Source organism: Erpetoichthys calabaricus, chromosome 6 (genome assembly GCF_900747795.2).
Source record: "Erpetoichthys calabaricus chromosome 6, fErpCal1.3, whole genome shotgun sequence".
NCBI lineage: Eukaryota > Metazoa > Chordata > Cladistia > Polypteriformes > Polypteridae > Erpetoichthys > Erpetoichthys calabaricus.
The window spans coordinates 131,008,456-131,028,628 of record NC_041399.2 but is presented as its reverse complement, the minus strand read 5'-3'; the positions used below and the strand labels follow the sequence as shown (position 1 = coordinate 131,028,628).

At 39.9% G+C, this 20,173-nt stretch overlaps 1 pseudogene; it reads right to left on the bottom strand.

Moving 5' to 3' along the window:
- Nucleotides 1-9,560: 9,560 nt before the first annotated feature.
- Nucleotides 9,561-19,446, bottom strand: LOC127528332 (uncharacterized; annotated as a pseudogene).
- Between the last annotated feature and the right edge of the window lie 727 nt (nucleotides 19,447-20,173).

Below are 20,173 nucleotides of genomic sequence, written 5' to 3'. Positions count from 1 at the left end.
AGGGAACTGTGCAGGGGAAAAGTAGCCATTGGGAGCACAATAGAGGTGCTGTGCACACCCTTTAAAATTCTTATACATAAATGAACACACATTTTGGTAAACCCATGAAAAGACTGTCCCTCCCCAAGTGGTTTAATCCCACTTTGTGTGCAGGTATCCTTTCAGGAGAAAAGAAGGATATCCTTCTCTTTACATGTAAAATATACTGCATAATAATAAGCCATGATGCATAGCTGAGTAAACTACACAGTAGGTTTTTATTTTTTTTAAAGATTAGGCTGGCCCTTTGTGGAGAGAGTAAGTTAGTTCAACCGCATGCAAAAGTCAAGAAAGGGTGTACTTCTGGGTACATTAAAGAGGCAAAGTTAGGTGAGGAGGATAATGAAAGAGATACCGTGGCAGATGAAAACAATGTAGAGAAGTCTACTACATGCTTTGATGATTTTGCCTATCCCTAATCCAAAGATCTTGATCTGTTTTTCTGCTCTTACCTCACAAAATCCCAAAGACAGAGCGTGTTGATGATGTGATGCAAGTAATTGGAAATCGTGGCCTTAACTATTGAGGGTGCAAAGCTGAAGCTACCAATACTCTACAAGACAACAATCTTGACCATAGTAACTTGCTGTTCCATCATCTACATGAATGCATTAAAATAAGCAAGAGACAGCTGATTTAGGAGTTTATCAATTTTTCCATCATTGAGAAGCTTCAAATTACTACGGTGACTCTTAAATTTAAACCCCAGGCCCTTTTTGTGGATAATAAACTGAATGGGTTAGGGCTTTAAGATTTTCCTACACCAGCACTTACTTTAAATATAGTGTGAACAGTTGGTGGTGCTACTGAGCTCCCAAACCCCAGACACACAAGACCCAACACAACTCCAGGTTCAAAATAAAGGATTTTTAATCCTCTCAGCTCAAATAAAACAATGATCACAGCCAATATACTGACTTTTAAGTGATCTCTCTCTATATCTTCTTGCTCTCTCTCTCTCTCTCTCCTCTCTCCTTTACTCCAATAAGTGTCTCCTGCGGCTTCCCGACTCCGGTGCATCCAGGAGAACTTCCAGTGGCACATAGTGGCTTGTTGGGAGCACTTCCAGGTTGTCTAGAAATTAGGGATGACCTCCCCTTGTAGTCACTCTGTTGTTCCCCAAGGACCCCTACAGGGCTACTCCAATTCCTATGCAGCCCTGCAGGAGACTAAACTGGAACTATTGGTGAGGAACACTGCTTCCTATTTATATTTTACTGTATGCAAACGTTAAAGACGCATACAGCGCCACCCCGCTGCCTGCGCTTGGGAAAGGAGATCATAACCTGGTTCAGCTTCAGCCTCACTATAAACCAAAAGTTAGAGTCCTACCTGTAACCACACGATCATTCAGGAAGTGGACCCCGGAGGCTGAGAATACTCTGAGAGAACTTTTTGGAACTACAGACTGGGATATCCTGCAGGGATCTCATAATGAGAACATTGAGGAAGTTGTTGACTGCACTACTGATTACATCAACTTCTGTATGGACATTGTAGTTCCAGTAAGAACAGTACGCTGCTATGCTAACAACAAGCCATGGATTACAAGTGACATCAAGGGCCTTTTGAATCAGAAGAAAAGGGCTTTTAAAGACGGTGATCAGCATGAGCTCAAGCGCGTGCAGAAGGAACTCCGAGTCCAACTCAGGGCGGCGAAGGAGCAGTACAGGAGAAAGCTGGAGCAGAAGTTGCAGAATAACAGCATGAAGGAAGTGTGGGATGGGATGAAGATCATCACTGGCTGCAGCTCGAAGCGGGGTACCACCATTGAGAGAGACGTGAAGAGAGCAAACCAAATGAACAACTTTTTTAACAGGTTTGACCACCCTAACCCACTCTCACTCTCACCTCGGAGTACTGCACCCTCCACACATCCTTCTGCTGATACCAGCATAGGAAAAACATCCCCACCCATAATAACAACAGCGCAAGTGAGCAGAGAGCTGAGGAGACTTCGTGCCAGCAAAGCAGCGGGTCCAGATGGAGTATCGCCACGACTGCTGAAGGTCTGTGCATCGGAGCTGGGGGGTCCTCTACAGCGCATCTTCAACCTGAGCCTGGAACAGGGGAGAGTCCCGAGGCTTTGGAAAACATCTTGTATCACCCCAGTCCCAAAGGTATCACGTCCTAGTGAGCTGAATGACTTTCGGCCTGTTGCTCTGACATCACATGTGATGAAGACCATGGAGAGGCTGCTGCTTCACCACCTTAGGCCACAGGTTCAACACGCCCTTGACCCTCTGCAGTTTGCATATCAGGAGAAGGTGGGAGCGGAAGATGCCATCATCTATATGCTACACCGATCCCTCTCTCACTTGGACAGAGGCAGTGGTGCTGTAAGAATTATGTTTCTAGACTTCTCTAGCGCCTTCAACACAATCCAACCTCTGCTCCTTAGGGACAAGCTGACAGAGATGGGATTAGATTCATACCTAGTGGCATGGATCGTGGACTATCTTAAAGACAGACCTCAGTATGTGCGTCTTGGGAACTGCACGTCTGACATTGTGGTCAGCAACACAGGAGCGCCACAAGGGACTGTACTTTCTCCGGTCCTGTTCAGCCTATATACATCGGACTTCCAATACAACTCGGAGTCCTGCCATGTGCAAAAGTTCGCTGATGACACTGCTATCGTGGGCTGTATCAGGAATGGGCTGGAGGAGGAGTATAGGGACCTAATCAATGACTTTGTTAAATGGTCCGACTCAAACCACCTACACCTGAACACCAGCAAAACCAAGGAGCTGGTGGTGGATTTTAGGAGGCCCAGACCCCTCATAGACCCAGTGATCATCAAAGGTGACTGTGTGCAGATGGTGCAGACCTATAAATATCTGGGAGTGCAGCTGGATGATAAATTAGACTGGACTGCCAATACTGATGCGCTGTGCAAGAAAGGACAAAGCCGGTTATACTTCCTTAGAAGGCTGGCTTCCTTCAACATCTGCAATAAGATGCTGCAGATGTTCTATCAAACAGTTGTGGCGAGCGCCCTCTTCTACGCAGTGGTGTGCTGGGGAGGCAGCATTAAGAGGAAAGACGCCTCACGCCTGGACAAACTGGTGAGGAAGGCAGGCTCTATTGTTGGCATGGAGCTGGACAGTTTAACATCTGTGGTAGAGCGAAGGGCGCTCAGCAGGCTCCTATCAATTATGGAGAATCCACTGCATCCACTAAATAATGTCATCTCCAGACAGAAGAGCAGCTTCAGCGACAGACTGCTGTCACTGTCCTGCTCCACAGACAGATTGAGGAGATCGTTCCTCCCCCAAACTATGCGACTCTTTAATTCCACCAGGGGGGGTAAACGTTAATATTTAACATTATACATAGTTATTGTCTGTTTTTTTTTTCACCTGTATTATTATCATTCTTTAATTTAATATTATTTATTGTATCAGTATGCTGCTGCTGAAGAATGTGAATTTCCCATTGGGATTAATAAAGTCTATCTATCTATCTATCTATCTATCTATCTATCTATCTATCTATCTATCTATCTATCTATCTATCTATCTATTGGGGGATGAACAGCTCCTGGCTTCTAGCTCTCCTCACTCCATGAGTCCTTTCAACATCCCAGTCAGGAAAGAAATTATAAGGCTCCCCCGAAAGGTAATGTCTGTTATAGTTTCCTGGCCGGACAAGAAAGGACGGGATGTCTGTCCATCCTCCTGAGCACTCACAATAGGAATATTTCATGAAGGGAAAGGGATTATTTTATTAAATAGTCAACCCTATTGCAGTTTATTGTAGGTTACCCTTGGCTTTATAAACATGAACTTGTTATTAGTTGAAAAGAAGAGGAAATCACTTGTTGGAATCGATACTGTTTTCAAAATTGAATAAACCCTGTATTGAGACCATTAATATGTAATACTATTTATATTCTTCTCCAAGAATGCTCTGAATTTGTAGATGTACTTAGCAAACAGTAAGTGTTATTATTACCACCCCACAGAGAATATTGTCATGGAGAAAACATCTTCAGAAAAAACAGTCTGTGGATAAGCAGTCAGAACAGACTTTATTGCACAGCATAGAAAACTATTGTAGACCACATAAAGCCTGTCTCAGTTCAATGAAGTGAGCCCAGTGCTCAGGGTGAGCCTCATATTTTTTACAATTTCTATCTCAAAATATTCCTACTTCACACCATTTCTTATCATCTGTTTCACATGGTTTCTCATGATAATGACCTTGCTCTATATCAATAACCTTACCTCGTAGACTTCCCCATAACTATCTCCTTCCCAATCTATACTTTGTCATAACAGCCACTTTGGCTCAAAGGGAATATTTGCCATCTGGAGGTGAGCATCACCCAATTACCACTCCCTTCATTCTCACATTCCTAACCCTGGGCTGTTAAGGGTTGTTGGACTTTTGGTTAATCAATTCACATCATTAAGTTGGAATCAGGGGACCCCACATGTGAAAAGTGGACCACTCATTTAATAATTACTTGTTGCACCAATATCCCTTAAGGCTAAAATCATAGACAGTTGTATCAGTGTGTGACAACCTGCAGTTTCATTGAAAAGGGCTAAGCTGCAGACAGCCTTGAGCAGACAAGCATGGTGCTTCCTGACTGTTTGGAAGAAAGGAAAAATGCAAGGTTTTAACAGTTGCTCTTATAAAGCTTAAAGCTAGCTAGTTTAATACATTTTGCTGTAATTTGATTTATTATTATAATAATTCAAAAATAAACATTGACATATTAGCTAAAATGCTCTCTAAAATATATATGCATGCTTATGTGAAAATCTCCAGACACAGGCAACTGTGCTGTTAGGCAGTGGCATGCAGCCGCACACTGTCTCTGATTTGCCAGTACAGGAGCTGAGCTGCTCAGAATGGAAGCAGGTAGCCTTAGGCTCACTGGCATCCACTTACAAGAGAGAAAAAAACCCTAGCCTTTGATAATCAACTTTTAAACTCTTATATAGCTCAAGCTAGCTAACACGATGCATTTTGCATTAACACAGTCACTTAAGGTATTGATAAGCATGAATATATAAATTTAAATACCATCTAAAATGTTTATATATTTACGCACTAACATGAGAGCTTGCTTAGTTTTCTTAAAAACTGAAGGCTGGTGAACACATGTGGAATCTTGTTTAATCTTCCATTTAGTTTCCGGTCAGTCGGAAGCCTCAGCAGCCATATTCCTAAAAAAAAGTCTGCTTGCTCAGTTCCCTCAGAGAACACAATGCCCTTGACTCACAGAAGTTCAAAATAAAGCAAAGGAAAAGACAGACAAGCCACAGAAGACAGTGGCCCTTATGATAAAATAAATGGTGACCTTTTAAACTGCTTAAAACTAATAATAAGGCACATTGATCCTTAATCTAAATTTTCAACACTAACGACTATGTCATAGAGTCAATGTCTGGGGCACCACAACCAGAGTAAAGGCTTATGCTTCATCGTTCCATAAACTAGAGGCTATAAAATGATATATAATGATAAACGTGTACAATGGTTTCATAGCCCCATCCAATAGCACAATTGGGGAAGGCTGCTTCTTTGTCAAGAAGAAGAATGGGGGAATGTGTTCATGTATTGATTATAGGGAACTAAATAAATAAACATAAATAGAAACTGTCCTTTACCACTTATCTCTTTGATTCTAAATCAACTGGATCGTCAGTTTCTTCTAAGTTAGATTTTAAACGTGCCTACAATCTTAGTCATAATTGTGAGGGTGACAAAAGGAAGACAGCTTTAACACACCAAATTTAAGGTAATGTCTTGTAGAGTAGCTAATGTGCTGGCAGTCTTTCAGTCCTTTGGTAAACAATATTTTTTGATCTCTTGGAAGTATGTGTATTAGTGTACAATGATGACATTCTGATTCTAAAAACACATATTAGTCATTTTAAAAAAAGTACCTCATAGACTTTGAAAGAATAATTTGTTTATTAAACTAGAGAGGATTGAGTTTCACCTAGAAAAAATCTTGTTCTTGGCATATGAAATACCTAGAACAGGACTGTTCTAGATTAGTGTCCACCAGAGAGTGTTGAACACGTACAGAGATTTGTAGGAATAGGATATTACTATAGATTTATCAAACACTTCAAGTTCAGTCATTTCCCCAGTAGTCTTGTTGACTCAAAAAATATCTTAAGTAATCTCTATGGACAAAGGACAATAATATGGCATTTGATACTGAAATGACATTTACTGTGGAAGTGAAAACATCTAGCATCAGGGTTGGGGCCATACTGTACTATCTCAAAGCTGTCCTGAAATGGGGTTAATACATTACTTTTTTTTTTTAAATTAAACCAAACTGTGACATAGGGAGCCATGAACTACTGACGATTAAGTTAGCACTAGTGGTGTGGCAGCATTATTTAGAAGATGCCAAATTCCCTTTTATTATTTATACACATCTTAAAAAACTTGATGTTTTTGAAATCTGCCAAGAGACTGAATGCTCAACAAGCTAGATGGGCTTTTTTCTTCAGCTAATTACATTTTTTCTATATCTTATTATCCTGGAAACAAAAATAGTAATACTGTCTCTCATGATTTTGAGTCACTTGAAAGAAGGAATGTCCCAGAACGTATTATTACAAAACAGAAATTTATTGGTAGACTCATCAGACTTAATGTGGATGATCTTACGATTAAGGTTCAAGAATAATTAATTCTAAATTTCTGCCTTGGAATCCATCCCCTTGGGATTATCTTATACTGTATGAAGGAATGTTTGGATCTAGACGAGAATAGGCCATTCAACCCCACAAAGCTTGCCAGCCCTAAACACTTAATTCTTCTAAAAAACATCAATTCCAGTTTTAAAAGTCCCTAACGTTCTACAATCTACCACATTACTTGGCAACTTACTCTATGTGTCTGTGTTTCTTCTGTGTAAAGAAAACTTCCTAATGTTTGAGTGTAGAGAAAAGCCAAGCAAAATGACACCTTTTATTGGCTAACTAAAAAGATTACAATATGCAAGCTTTCGAGGCAACTCAGGCCCCTTCTTCAGGCAAGCTTGCATATTGTAATCTTTTTAGTAATGTAATCTTGCCTGAAGAAGGGGCCTGAGTTGCCTCGAAAGCTTGCATATTGTAATCTTTTTAGTTAGCCAATAAAAGGTGTTATTTTGCTTGGCTTTTCTCTACATTCATAATGGCTAACACAGTACAACACCCTAGTACTAATGTTTGAGTGAAATTTACCCTTTAACACATTTCCACCTGGGTCCCTATGTTCTTGATGAACTCGTTATAAAATTACAGTCTCAATCCACTGCACTAATTCATAGTTGTAAACACTTCAATCATGTCTCCTTTTACACTTCTTCTGCTTAAACAGAAAGCTCGGCTCTTTTAATCTTTCCTCATAGTTCATCTCCTGTAGCCCTGAAATCTGCCTAGTTACTCTTTCCTGTACTTTTACAAGCACCGCTGTTTAATCTGAGCAGTATTTCTCCCTCTGCAATTTCCAAATCGCTGAGTATCTCCCTAGTAGTCCCTTTAACTACTGGGAGGTTATCTACTTTCTCACACCTGAAGACATTAGAAAAATGTGAGTTTAAAGCAGGGGTCTCCAAACTTTTCAGCCCGAGGGCCGCATTAACTATCAAACAGCAGTTTGGGGGCCGACTACACACTCGAGGTCCAAATAAAAAAGAATCAAAACATAGATGTTGTTTTTAATTATTTATTTAATATTATTTTATTCAGTTATTATTTAATAACACATTGATATACTACACATGAACACCTGTATTAGTGGGAATGGTGAAATTCTTTCCTGGATGCCAAAATAGCAGACATTTCTGGCTTTAGATTTGATGTCCCTAACATCAACAGTGACCTGAGATTATCATCAGACAAGTTTGTTCTCAAATTGTTCTTCACGTATTTCATTCTTGAAAATGTTTGTTCACACAAGTATGTTGTTCCAAAGATTGAAAGGTACCTTGATGCAAAAGTTTTGACATTAGGAAAGTCTTCCTTGGGCAAAAACTGGTAAAAACCCACCAGTCCTTCTTTGAACTTGTCCCTAAGGAAGTCATTTGCTTGCAACTCAATGACCTCCAGCTGCAGTTCATCTGGGCAACTGGCCTCATCTGCTTCAAATGGGTTTTGAAACATTCTCACTTCTTCTGCCTTTGAATCCAAGCCAGAAATCCGCTCCTGAAACTGCAGCTGGAGGTCTTTGATGATCTCGCATGCAAATGACGTGGGCAACTCAGCTGTTGCTTTAGCCATGAAGACCTTGCACTGCTGAAAGTGCGTCAAGTTGTTGGCCTGTACTTGTTCCAAAAACAAGACAAGTTTAGATCTGAAGGCCTTTAGGTGGGTGTATAGATCAGAAACTAGATTTTTCTCTCCTTGTAGTTTTAGGTTCAGAAAATTTAAATGACTAGTTATGTCTTCAGCAAAGGCCAATTTCCATACCCACTCTTCATCAGATAGTAATGGCTGTGGCTTGCCTTTACTTTCCAGGAAGTCACCTATTTCCTTTCTTAATTCAAATACTCTGCTCATAACTTTCTCACAACTTAGCCATCTTACTGCTGTGTAATACGGTACACCTTGCGCTTCTGTGTCAGTATCTTTCAACATGTCTCTGAACTGTCTATGGTTGAGCCCATGTGACCTTATTAAATTCACCATCTTCACCACAGGATTCAGTACACTGCTAATGCCCACATATTTAGCACACAAAGCTTGCTGGTGAATAATACAGTGCAGGAACATTGGTTGTGGAATGTTTTTCTCATTACACATCTGCTTCACTTGTCCAACCAAGCCTTTCTTTATGCCACTCATGTTTTTCCTCCATCAACAGTCAGGCAACTGAGGTTAGTCCAGTCCAAGTTATAATCAGCAAATGTTTTTTTCAATTCATTGAATATATCCTCTCTGGTAACAGTGCCATACATGCTATGTAGGGAAGCCAGCTCTTGTGTTATGTTCATGTCTTCATCCACACCTCTAATGAACACAAGCAGTTGAGAGGTGGAATAGCTAAATCATCCATTGCAACTGAAAAATGGCGAAACTTGCTTGCATTTTTCGCTATTTGAGTCACAATGTTTTCACCCATGTCTGCAACACGGCAGGCAATGGTATTTGCACCCAAAGCTACATTTTTAAATTGTTTCGACTTTTCTGGGCAAAGTTCCTCAGCCACCTCCAACAAACATTCCTTCACTACTTCACCATCTGTAAACGGTTTTCCACTTTTAGCCAGGACGTAGGCAACTTTATAACTGGCCTTAGTTAAGGATTCATTTTCATTTGAGGATTTACTGAACAATGCCCTCTGAGATGTGAGTTGATTTTGTAATTTAGAAAATTTTTCGGCACGAACTTTACCCTCCCAACTGTGCATATTTCTCCTGATGTTTGCTTCGATGATGACGGCGCAGGTTGTATTCTTTCATCACAGCTACAGTTTCGTTGCAAATTACATACAATGCTTTCTCGCCAGATTTGATGAAGAAGTATTTCAAACTCCATTCTTCTTGAAATTGCCGACACTCATCGTCTATTTTTCTTTTCCTCTTCTCGGCCATCGTTGGGCACTAAAATAAAGTGACTTCAACATGAATAAATAGTGAAACTGAAAGTATCTTCACACAATTAATTTCGTCGCAATTATATCTGCAAATGACCCAAAACAATTTTTAAAAATTCTTATGATTTCTTAAGTTAAACTTACCTGAATATAGTCTGCAAATATATCCACTTATGGTAGAGAGATTGTTGCTTTTAATGTTTCCTCTTCAGAATATTCAGAAAATTCTTGTTAAACTAACGACATTCCCAATACTTTATACACACTGGTAAGTAATTACGCGAAGGAAATTATCACTAAATAAAATAGAGTGCAACATGTTTCACAATTAGACGCTAACTGACACCAACACCTCCTCATCGCAGCAGTCAACCGCAACTGACAAACTGTGATCAAAATAATCAAGTCTTGAACAAGCAGCAAACCATTTAAAAACTCTGCCACTAGATGGCGTTATATCATCTCATTGACTGTGAACAGAAGTAGAAAAAGTAAGCAGCGAATAAGGTTTTGCAATGTAGTGATCGGTTGAAAAACATAACACACTACTAAAGCGGCGGGTGATCTTGGCAGGATACACGTAAATTTCCGTAATTTTTTTCCGTAGATAAAAAAGTCTCCACGGGCCGGATGAGAGGGCCTCGCGGGCTGCATCTGGCCCGCGGGCCGTAGTTTGGAGACCCCTGGTTTAGAGTATCTACTATTTCACTAGCCTGTATTGTTTAATTCCCCTTTACTATTCTCGATGCACTTCACCTCCGCCTTGACTGTTCTTTTACTATTAAAATACTGAATAAATCTGTTTGGGTCAATTTTGCTTTATCTGAGACATTCCTCTCTAACTGCCTTTTAGCCTCTCTAATATCCTTCTTTATGCTCATGTATGCCATCCAATTCGCATTGGAGTTATTAATCTTATAAACATTATTCAGTGTTTTTTTTTCCTTTGCAGCTTCGTTTTTTAACCAACTGCAGAGTTTTTAAACTTCCCACTAATTCCAAATTTAGGTATGTACCTGTCCTGCACTACATGCAAAACATTTTTAAGACTGTTCTACTGCTAGTCAGCTGTCTCCAAACTTAAAAGCTTATCCCTCTCTATCTTCCTTAGACTTTGCCGCATCAGCACAAAATTTGTGCAACAAACATTAAACTTAACAGTTTGCATCCACACTCTTCCAAAATGCTGAGAACTGTATTATATTACTGTCATGTAACCCTAAAAGTTCAAGACATTCTTCAACCCACCTTGGTGCTTTAACATACTGTGTGATTACTTCTAAAAACAGCATCTGTTGTGCTCTGCTATTTACAAGGTTATCCCAGTTAATATTTGGGTAGTTAATGTCCCCCATTAGTATGTTATCCCCTGTAAACTTGCCTTTTTAACATTACTCAAAAGTAATGCACTTAATATTACTCTGCATTAGGCGGTCCAACCTCTTTCCCTAATGTTTTCTAGGCGAAGCCACTTGTCCTAAAATGGGCCTCATTGTCCAACTGAAGAGGGCTTGCGTTTAAATTCTGTTTGACATAAACAACAACCCCACCTCCTTTCTGTTCTGTCTGTCCTTCCTAAAAAATATGTATCCCTCTATGTTATACTCATCCCCATTTTTGTTATTAAGCCAGGTTCCCATTATTGCTATAATATCATAATTATGCTCCTTTACATATAACTCACTTGTTTTATTTTTAATATTTCTAGCATTAAGCAAGCTATTTTTAATGTTTTACATTTGCATTTAAACATTGGGTTAGAATTTACATTACTATGCATTTTTATTTTTACACTATTGTTTGTTCCTTCATGTACAGTTCTAAACCTTGCCTGTGCTAAACTCCCTACCTATCTATTTCCTAGTTTAAATAAACCCCAACCAACTTATTCATATGCCTCCCCAACACATTTGTGCTCCTCAGGGTCAAATGAAACCAGTTGCAGCAGAACAGGTCCCATCTGTTCCAGAAGCAGTTCCAATGCCCCATAAACCGATACCTTTCTACCCTCCACCAAGATCTGAGCCACACATTAAGTCTTCTAATCTCCACAGACTTACGTGGACTAGCACGCGACAGACAGAACTTTGGAGAAGACTACCTTGCCAGTTCTGCTGCAGAACCTGGCTTGTAACTTCTTAAATTTGGATCGCAACACTGACAGACTACCCTTATGCATGTCATTTGTTCCAACATGGACAATGACAATTGGATCCACCCCCGCACTTGCCTTCTGAGCCACTGGAAGGCAACATAACATGCGAGACTCTGTTTGTGGAGCAAACCTGTGCTTCAGTCCCCCTACTTATTGAGTCCCAGACTATCACTAACTTTTTCTTTCTGGGAACTTGCGATGGTGCGGGTCCTGCTCCATTTTCCTTCTTCCATATTTGGGAGCCTCTTGAACCAGTCACCATTAATAATGTAACCGAATGAGCTGGCAGATGAAGGCAAATCACACTTGGAGCAATGGGATGGTGTAAAAAGTGTACAGTGCTTTTATTTAAACAAAAAACCAAAACAGTGTGCAAATAAATAGTGCAGGTCTCAAAGATCAATAAATAAATAATCCATAAAAACAGCCAGGCTAAAAACGAGAATAGAAACCAGCAGCAGTAATTGGGACAAATGAGTCAAGCACAACTCCTTCCATGTCTCCCCAGCTCAACTATGGCTTGCTTAACTGGTGGAGACTTAAGCAGCCGCGATCCTCGCACTACCACCCCCCGTCTTGGCTGGCTCTATCGGCATCTGCCAGACCGCTCAGCATCAGTTGTCCTCTCGCCCTCCTACTCGCACACACAGTCGTCCCACGGATTACAGGAGAGGACGCCACCTTGATCGTACCCACTTCTCACACAATCAGTGGGTACAATCCATCTTTCGAGCTCCAATCCCTCACTTTGATCCCTCGCTTCGATACGGGACCCCTGACTGTACTGACCTCTCTCTCTCTCTCTCTTCAGCTATCTGGCTTATCCTTGTTCACTGCCCCAATGCCACACTCTTGTTCTACAAGCCTCCCTTTTGTTTTTCTTTTTCGTTTCCACCTCCTCTTTCTATGCTACTTATACGGCTCATTGGGTGCAGCTTCTTAATCACACACCACAGTAAGCCGATGAAGCAACTGAGAAAGATCGCACCCTCATGTGCGGGTGTGAATTGTCCCAATTAACTCACCAACTTGCCACAGCTGTGCAAGTGCACCCACGGAGACTGACACAGCCAATGGATTATTTAAAAAACATTCTTTCAGAGCCATGGACCCGCTATATCACAGAACTGGGGCCCACTGGGGCTCCTCATGCCTGCCTACTGCCTCGGAATCTTTAGACACACCATTCCGCTCCACAAGGATCCTTACACATTGTGACTGTGAGCAACCTATCTCTACCTGTCTGGTCTAGAATGTCCTCCTGTGCCACCTTATGGATGGCACACTGTCTCTTTGAAGGAAGCCTGGACCAGGGGCCTCATGTATAAATGGTGCATTCGCACAAAAATGTTGCATATACCCATTTTGACCCTCACATAGCAATGTATAAAAACTAAATTTGGTGTAAAGCCACACACATTCTCACGCCAGCTCAAACCATTGCGTACGCAAGTTTTCAGCTTGGTTTTGCAAACTGGCAGCACCCATCGTCAAAGCAGTGGTACTGTTCATGTGTGCTTTCCCTTTATTTTTTAGATTCACATCCCTGATGCAGCTTTATCAAATACACTGAAATTAACTGCATATCGTTTTTTTAGTTTAAGGCAACTGATTGTAATCAACCTGCATGGAATGGCCAAACTATTACAAATACCATGGCTGCTTTAGCGTTATTACTCTCAGTGTACCACTCAGAGTAGTTTAACCCACTGTATCTGAGTGTGGAATCACAACTATACAGCAGGTGATCTGAAGGCTCTAGCGCAGATTGTGTGAAGTGCGAAGAGGATTATTGGGATACACCTTCTAGCACAGGGGTGGGCAAATTCATTCCTGGAGGGCCGCAGTGGCTGCAGGTTTTTGTTCCAACCCAATTGCTTAATAAGAAGCACTTATTGCTCTAGAAACACTTCTGTTTCATTTTAGTTATCTCCCTCGTTAAGATTATGAACCCTTATTGCTTATTTAAGTCTTAAACAGCTGCATTCTTGGTTTTTAATTGCTCCTTATTAGCAATAAGATGCAAATGACAAAAGAAACCAGCAGTTATCCATTTTGCTTGTTACCCTTTACACCTGTGTGTATTTATCGTGCATTATTTGGTTTAATTAAATACTTGGAAGGAAAGAGAAGAGAAAAAAGTGAAGGATTGAGAATTACCCATCCGTTTTACACTTCAAAGTATTTGGATGATATCCTTAGAATGGAAAAAAAATCTAGGATATGAGAATGACTTGACATAGCAGAGTTAAAGCACTAACAAGTCATGAAATGTAATTATTGGCAAGGATTGTTTTCTAATTAAGCAACTGGGTTGGAACAAAAACCCGCAGCCACTACGGCCCTACAGGAATGAATTTGCCCACCCCTGTTCTAGCACACACTGCCTCAGCCATGGGCACAGTCTATTTGAAATTCTCTCATTCGGCAAACACTTCAGTGCCTTTCCTGGAGGGACCTCACGGTTCAGAAACAGATTCATCCCAAGACCTATAAACACACTCAATCAGTCCATCAAGTGCTCCCGGTAGAAATGTTTGTACTTATAAGCACAATTACCTCACTGTAACTTTGCATTGCATTTGTAATATTGCACAACCTGAGCCACTTATGCTTTCATATTGTATATATGTCATTGCTTTTTATTGTATTATTATTATTATTATTGTTGTTGTTATTTTACCATTTTATAGAAAAATAAGTTTATGGAGAATTTGCATATTGAATCTCATTGTACCATACAATAACAATAAAGGAGTTCAATTCAATTCAATAGAAGAGAGTGCATATTTACAGATGATGACAACTGGCTTCTAAATTGATTTAGATTTCCAGGCGCTATTTTCTTGGAGCTCTTGATATCATTTTTAAGATGAAATGCAGTAAAGTATATATATATGTTACATTATCCAGATAAAATTTCAACTTAATTTAAATAATGTATACTGTTAATTATTAAATGTGTGGACACGGTGGACAGCGGCAATGATGAACTGGATCCCCATTCAGGGATTGTCCCTGCCACGCGCTGTATGCTTGCTGGGACTGGTGCGACCCTGGATTGATAGATGGATGGATTAATTAAACATATATTATGAATATATTTCAATGTTCCTTAAAAGTTTTGAAGAATCTGCGTTCTACGTTTACAGATGGCTTGACATTTATTAAAGAGCTGATTGTGTGGTGATTGGTTACTTGGAGAAAGAAAAGGAAGGACAGGAATTGGGGGTTAGTACGTTTGAAAGAGACAGTACTGCTGCAATAAATTATTTTATCAAGGGTCGCACATGGCGCAGCAAGCATCTTGCGGGAGGCAGGAACAATCTCTGGATGGGGTGTCAGCTTGTCGCTACCACTGCACCATCGTGCCCACATGTTTAATGCATGCTTTAATTCCTATCATCATGAAAATTATATCAAGTATACATCTTAGTATTTAAATTGTTCAGAGAGCTGTAATATCATGAATGTAATGTATTCTGTGTCCTGTCAGCGTAAGAAAAGCCAGTTTAAGAAGCACACAGTGATTCACACACATAGAGTACATAGAAGTACACATAGAATATGAAGCATTTAACGTGCTACTTTAGTTATGATGGAATTTGAGAAACTAGTAAATTAAACAATTTGAAGATGAAGTTTATGATGTTCGACTTTAATGACAAAATAAACTACATGATTAAAGTGGAAAATTTGACACTTCTATTTGACACTCTGACGGTGGGCTATAACTCGCCTTAAATGGCGACTTTGATATCTGACCAGTTATTTTTTATTTTGGGCACTGTGTGACTTTCTGAACTTGAACTTTCGAGTTTTTCCAGCACTCTATGTCACTAGATTAACTTTCTTTTGTTGTTTATACCACTGCTTAAACCAGCTAATAGTACGTGTAGCTGCGTTTTCCCTAAGATTCCAAAATTCTGCAGCTCTAACTCAAAAAATGGGATTCAGCAAAAGGCCTGATGCGCAGAAATGATTCCACAGACAAAATATCTTCATTTTTAAAAGTTTAGTTAAGTTTCAAAGTAAAACAGTTCACACAAAAAGGAAAATTAAAATAACAAAAAAAGGGAAAAATTATAATAAGAAAAATTTTGTTCTAAGCTTAATCTTGTTACATCTTAAATCGTTACTAGTCACTTATAATTTCTGAACCATTTCAAAGCGTTTCTGAACCATTTCAAAGCGGTCAAAAAAACTGTATGCTTATCCCATTTCTAAGTTGAAAATGGGTCTTTCAAGTCCCTGTTTACTGGGACCTGTTCTAAACACAACAAGAGCTTATTAACACTCTGTTTCTCAGTTATAGCAAGAAGATTCTATCCCTTACTAACTTATAGGGAGAAAAGACTATACCATTGTCTATGACTATGGAAGAAATTCTATTCTATTCAAATAAAGCAAACATTAATATGAGTTTAACTCAAAACTTTAACGTTCTAAGATTGGCTCTTACATTTTAAAAATTTCATATTTCAAACATTGGCTGTTTCTTGAAGCAGGCACAGTTTGTTCACGGGTCTGTCCAGTGTGCTGGTTTTGGTCTGCACACAAACTCTTCTGACTGCACCTTTGGCATCTGGCATTGTCTTGATGACTCGACCCATTACCCAGGAATTGCGAGGTGTAGCTTTATCTACAATTAAAACATTGTCCCCTGGTTCAAAATTTCTTCTTGGTGCAAGCCATTTTTGACGTTCTTGAAGTATTGGCAAATACTCTTTAGTCCATCTTTTCCAAAACAAATCTGCCATGTATTGAATTTGTTTCCAGCGTCTTCTTGGGTATGGTTCATTTTCTGAAACGAGTTCGGGTGGTATTTCAGGTTTTGTCTTCAGTAACAACAAGTGATTGGGTGTGAGTGGTTCCAAATCATTTGGGTCATCTGATGTCTTTGTAAGGGGTCTGTTATTGAGTATTGATTCCACTCTACACATCATTGTAGGAAGGTTTTCATCATCGAGTGTTTGTTGGTTTAGTGTCGAATTTAAGATCATTCTTATGCTCCTGATTTGTCTTTCCCACACTCCACCTTGATGAGAAGCTGATGGTGGATTGAAAATCCATTTGATTTGTTCTTGCATCATAGCGTCGCTGATTTTTTTGTGTTCCAATTTTTTAATAGCTTCTCGTAGCTCTCTTTCTGCTCCAACAAAAGTTGTACCATTGTCTGAGCGCATGATTTTAACTTGTCCTCTTCTATCCGTAAATCGGAGTATGGCTTGGATACAAGAATCAGTGTCTAAGCTATGTGTGATCTCTATATGCGCAGCTCTGGTTGTTAAAAATGTGAAGATTACTCCGTACCTCTTGACTAGGCTTCTTCCTCTTTTGACTAGGAAGGGGCCAAAATAATCAACTCCAACATTTGTAAACGATGGTTGGTTTGGTGCTAGACGATCTTCTGGCAAATCTGCCATTTTTTGCTCACCTACTTTCGCATTGTATCTTCTGCACATTGTGCACTTTGAAATTATTTTTCTGATAGCTGAATTCGCTTGAGGTATCCAGTATTTTTGGCGTAGCTGTGCGAGTACATAGTTGCGCCCACAATGTCCAATTCGTTTATGAATGTGTTGCAATATGAGAGAAGCAACGTGTGAATGCTTGTGTAGAATTGCAGGATGTTTAGCTTCTTCGGGCATTGCAGCTTTGCAGAGTCTTCCTCCAACTCTCAGTATTCCATCTTGTATGATCAGGTCAAGTTTATAGATTTGACTGTTCTTTTTAACACAAGTCTTTTTCTTTAAAGCCTTTAATTCTTCTGGAAATTCTTGCTGTTGACTGAGGCGGATAAGCTCTGTTTCAGCTTTAACTAAATCGTCTAGAGAAACTGGACTTGTTTTTAGAGTCAGTTTATACCTTTTCATGTGCTTTGCAATGAGTGATTTTTGTTCTTCTGGATCACTTTTAGTCTGACTGACTTCTAGTTGGAATGTTTTTCTTTCATTTCTTAAGTTCAGCATTAAGTCTTTAAACTTGAGGAACCAAGCCACTGCTTTCTTCAAGCGATGCCAATCTGAAAAATAGGTGATTAGTTTGTTGATGGGCTCGGTTGCTTCCTCTATTTTTGCCATGTTAACTGCACAAGTTTTAACTTCTGGATCATCTTCAATGAGTGAATCATTCAGTTGATCTGGTCTTTTTGGCCACTCCCTTTCAGGCTTCAATAAGAAACTTGGACCTTGTGACCATGTAGTGCTTTTGAGAAAGTTTTCTATGCTTAGCCCCCTGGATGCTTGATCAGCTGGGTTAAGGGCAGATATGGCTTACCTCCACTGTGAAGGCTGTGAATAATCTCTGATCACGGAGATTCTGTTGGCAACAAAGGTCTTGAACCAAGTGCTTTCATTTGAAATGTATTTTAGCACCGTGGTGCTGTCAGTCCAAAATGTAGATTCTTCTAAGGGCATTTGAAGCTCACCTTTAAGCATTTTGTCCATTTTAACTGCCACAACGGCTGCTGTCAGCTCCAATCTTGGAATTGTGACCTGTTTCAATGGTGCAACTCTTGACTTTCCCATCAGGAATGAACAATGGTTTTTGCCCTCTTCGTTGGTTAAGACAACGTAAGTGACAGTGCCATATCCATCTTCACTAGCATCTGCAAAATGGTGCATTTGTGCTGTCTTTATGGTTCCAAACCTGGTAGGTTTGAAGCATCTGTTCACTTTATAGTCTGTAAGTAACTGCAAATCGTCCATCTATTTTTTCCATTTCTGAATGTGTTTGACTTCTACTTCTTCATCCCACCCAAATTCCTCTTTGCATAAGTCTCTTAGAATAAGCTTTGCTGGCAGTAAGGCGGGTGCTAGAAAACCAAGTGGATCATAAACTGAGCTAACAACAGACAGAATACCACGCCTTGTAGCGGGCTTGTTGTGTAACTTAATCTGAAATTTGAAACTGTCCATTTCTGTGCACCACTGGACACCCAGGGCACGCTCTGTGGGAAGGAGACTGTGGCTCAAGTCTAAGTCCTTTTGTTCATGAGCTCTGTCTTCTTCAGGTATAGACAATAAAACTTCTCTGATGTTACTCACCCACTTAGTCAAATGAAATCCCCCTTTGAGGCATAGAGCTTGGAGGTCCTTTGCCAGCTTTATTGCTTGTTCTTCTGTTGTCACTGACCTTAAACAGTCATCCACGTAGAAGTTATTGAGAATGGTGTTAACAGCTTCCTCAGGAAATGTATCTCTGGCGTCTTCGGTTGTTCTACGCAAAGCATAAGAAGCACAACTGGGTGAAGAAATAGCACCAAAAAGATGTACTGTCATTTTGAATTCTTCAAGGTCTTTACTTAGATTACCTTCAGGCCACCATAAAAAATGTAAAAGATCAGTGTCTTTATCTGGTACTTTAACTTGGTAGAACATTGATTTAATGTCTGCCATTAATGCTACTGGCTCCTTTCTGAATCTTGTAAGGACGCCAATGAGTGTGTTAGATAGGTCAGGGCCTTTTAATAATTGCTCATTAAGTGAAATCCCCTGATAGGTGGCTGTGCAGTCAAAGACTACTCGAATTTTATTTTTCTTTGGATGATACACACCATGATGTGGGATGTATCACACTCTGCCTTCATTGCAATTTAGGCTTTCTTTGGGTACCTTAACAGCGTAACCATTATCTATAATGTCTTTCATGAAGGCTTTATAGTCTCCGTGGAAACCTGAATTGTTGCTCAATTTTCTTTTAAGTCCAATAGCACACTGTTCAGCAATACAGTGATTGTTTGGCGTTTTAAGTGTTTCATCCTTCAAAGGCAAATTTAAAGAATAGTGGCCACCTACTAGTCCCGCAGATTCTGAGGCTATGCGCATGAACTTGATGTCTTCCTATGACATCTCCTCCTTTTCTTCACAGCTATGCTCTGGAAAATCTGTGTTATACTGTTGCAGCAACATATCCTCAATCTCTGTTATTGACACACGATTGATGGAATGTTTGGGCATCTTACCACTTTGTTTTGTGAGGTCATCTATCTCTTTGTATGGTCCACCAACCACCCATCCAAGTGCAGTCTTCATAGCATAGGGTCCACTTCCTTGGCTAGGTATGGTTTGTAACTCCTTGAAGATTTCTGGGTAGTTGATTCCTATTAAAAGATCAACTTCAGAGTCAATATGAGTTAGACGTACCTCTTTAAGATATGCCCACTTATCGATATCTTCTTGTAGTGGAATATTTTCTCTGTCCATTGGAATGGAGACCTGTGTAAAGACCTTTGGCAAATCAATATATTCATCATCATTGAGACCACAGACTTGTAAATCTGATAAGACAGAACTTTGTGTTAGCACTTTTGAATCATCATCATAGTTATTCATAGTTTTGAGAAACACTTGTGTTCTTCTCCCTTTAAGGTTTAATTGTTTCTGGAGCTTTTCAGTGCAAATTATTACTGTACTGCCT